Below are 3,388 nucleotides of genomic sequence, written 5' to 3' on the forward strand. Positions count from 1 at the left end.
ATTGATATGGTGGCCAACAACCAATATTTCTTTGCTCATCAAAGACAACGCCAACCATCACAGAGAAGAGGAGTCATGGAGTTGGAAGGAGTTGATTCAATTCTAGCTCAAAACAAGATGATGCAGCAACAGATTCAACAACAATTTGAGCAAATGGCTAGGAGAATTGATGGCTTGCAAGTGGCAGCAGTGAGCACCACAAGCCAACCACCAACCACTTGGGTGCAAAGTGAAGAAACTCAAGAAGAGCAACAACAAGAGCAAGTCCAATACATGCACAACCAAAATCCTGGAACAAATGAAGTTTATGGTGATACTTACAATCCATCTTGGAAGAACCATCCCAACCTCAGATGGGGAGACAACCATAATCAAAACCAACAACCATGGCAAAGAAACACAGGCCAGAACAATTGGAAAAACACAAACCATAACCCCCAGCCAAATACTAACCAAAACTCATACAGAAAACCACAAAACAACTACCCAAATGCTAACCAATACCCACCCAATAACCACCCAACTAACCAAAACACTTATCTTCATCCATCAACACCCCAAAATCAACCCATCTCACAAGACTCACAGAGAATCACCAATCTAGAGCTGCTCATGGAGAAACTGATGAAGAACCAAGAATTGACAACAAAGAATCAAGAAGCCTCCATGAAGAACCTAGAGAGGCAGATGGGACAAATTTCTAAAAAGATTTCTATTGAGAAACCATCAAGTTCACTACCTAGTGATACCATTCCCAACCCAAAGGAGGAATGCAAGGTCGTGCAACTAAGAAGTGGAAAAGTGTTATTGGATGGCAACCAAGAAGCAACAAAGAAGCTTATGGAGAATGACACTGAGCCAATAAAGAATGATGAAGCCATCAACAAAGGCAAGATAAGCAAGAATGCTCCAGAAAAACTCACAGAAGAAGATAACAAGCCACAGAATCTGAAGAAAGGAAAGCAAATCATGGAAGAACCAAGTTTGAAGAAAGGAAAGGAGATCTTGGAAGAACCAATTCCAAAATAGCATCAAGTGGTGAAGAGCTCAACACCACCACTGCCTTACCCACAAAGATTTCACAAGGAAACAAAGGACCAGCACTTCCACAAATTTCTTGAGACTTTCAAGAAATTGGAAATTAACATACCTTTGGCAGAGGCTTTGGAGCAAATGCCCTTGTATGCTAAGTTTCTAAAGGAGCTCATCAACAAGAAAAGAGATTGGAATGAGAAGGAAACGGTGATGCTCAGTGAAGAATGCAGTGCACTCGTTAAAAAGGGACTCCCTCCCAAGCTTGAAGACCCTGGAGGTTTCTTCTTACCATGCACTATTGGGAACCTATTCATTAATAAGGGGATGTGCGATCTAGGAGCAAGCATAAATCTAATCCCATATTCTCTAGTGAAAAAGCTTGGCATAGAGGAGGTGAAACCAACAGAAATGACTTTGGAATTGGTAGATCAATCAATAATCCATCCTAAGGGGCTGATTGAGAACCTTTTAGTTAAGGTTGGCAAGTTCATCTATCCGGCAGACTTTGTGATCCTAGATTCTTCAGAGAATGGAAATGACTCCATAATACTTGGTCGACCATTTTTGGCCACTGCTAGAGCCATTGTGGACATAGAGCAAGGAGAGTTAACCCTCAGGATGCGTGAGGAGAGCATCATCCTGAAAGTCTTCCCAGAATTACAAAAGGATGAAGAAACGAGCAAAATGCGTGATGATCTCCTTCCAAAGCAATCAACTGAAAAGGAAGTGGAACAGAAAAACAAACAGATGCAAGAAAAAAGGGGGATTCACAAGGAAGCAGGGGTGGTCAGCAAGAAGGAAGGCATCACAACTCAGGTAACTGTCAAGAAAGGAAGATCAACAAGCAAGAAAAGGGTGAAGAGCAAGAAAAAGGCTCACAAAGGGTGGAAGAACAAGAAAATCCCAACTGAAGGATTCTCTAAGGGTGATAAGGTGCAATTAATATACCAACAGCAGGGAGCAGAAGATTATTACACTGTCAACCAAATACTTTCTCTTGAGCATATGGAAATTGAGCATCAAAGCACACAGAGAAAGCTGACAGTGAGAGGTGACAAGTTGAGACATCACCAACATCAACCACCTTAAAGGGAGGTCAATGTCAAGCTAATGACAATAAAAGAGCGCTTGTTGGGAGGCAACCCAACCTGAGGTAGTTTCTTTTCATAGCTTTTTCAATAAAAATGTTGGGTAATTGGTGTGGATTGCAAGGAGCTAAGTTTGGTGTTGCACACCAAAACAATTTGAGGGAGAATGAAAATTTCTAAGTTTGGTGTTCCACCAAAAATATCATTTAAAAACACATTCTCACCTCTTGCATGATTCTAGCCCCAAGCAATCAAACACATTATTCAACTGTTGAATTGTTTTCTAGCTTTAATTTCATTAACCTTTAGCAAGGATACATGGTTTCAAATATGGTTGACTTGTTGCATTGTTTCCCATTTGCTTAAATAAAAGAGTTTGGTTTGAATTGAAAAGTGAAATATCCAATGTTGCATGAGTATGAATGGAAGTTGGTGGTGGCATATGTGTTTGATTAAATGCATGACTCATGAAATAATTGTTGCATAATATCATTCTCATTCAATTGTGAGTTAGCTTGCTGTTATAAAAACTCTTATTAATAATGAAACAACTTTGGTAACAAAAACAGAAAGAAAAGGAAGAAAGAAAAAGCCAAAATGGCAAGAAAAACAAAGAATAAAGGTTGGACACCAATGACTTGAACCTTAGGACAAATGCCTGTGGTGTTCTTGTATTGAGATCTGCTTGGATGAGTAAATTCTAAGGGGTATTTTGAAACCCGGTCACTTAGATCAACTGATTTGGGATGGCCAATTGAAAATTCACAATAAAGAGCAACTTAGATACAGAACTTTTAGTTATCCAAAGAGATACTGGGCATCAATGATCCTAGGAAGAATTAATGAGCCAAGTGTCTGTGGTGGAAAGATGTTGAGCAAAAAGAAAAGAAAATAAAGCCAAAGGCTATGCTGCAGCATTTGACACCCAACCTATAAAAAGAATAATAAGCTTGTTAAGCTTTGTAAGCCAAGAAAAGTTAGCAAGGGAGTGAGTAGAAAATGAGTCTTATAACAGCAAGTTTAGCAAACCTTTGATGCAAAATGTATATCATGTAACAAGAACAATAACTTGAGTTGTCATTGTCTGCATAAATGCCCCATAGATCAAGTTCTGCTATCTGCATAATAAGGATATATACTCTTTTCTTATTCATTCCATTTTCTCTTAGTTTTGATGCTTGCTTGGGGACAAGCAAGGTTTAAGTTTGGTGTTGTGATGACAAGTCATCATATACCCATTTTTCAAGCTAATTTCACTTGTTTTG

Source organism: Arachis duranensis, chromosome 5 (genome assembly GCF_000817695.3).
Source record: "Arachis duranensis cultivar V14167 chromosome 5, aradu.V14167.gnm2.J7QH, whole genome shotgun sequence".
In the NCBI taxonomy this organism is placed as follows: Eukaryota; Viridiplantae; Streptophyta; class Magnoliopsida; order Fabales; family Fabaceae; genus Arachis; species Arachis duranensis.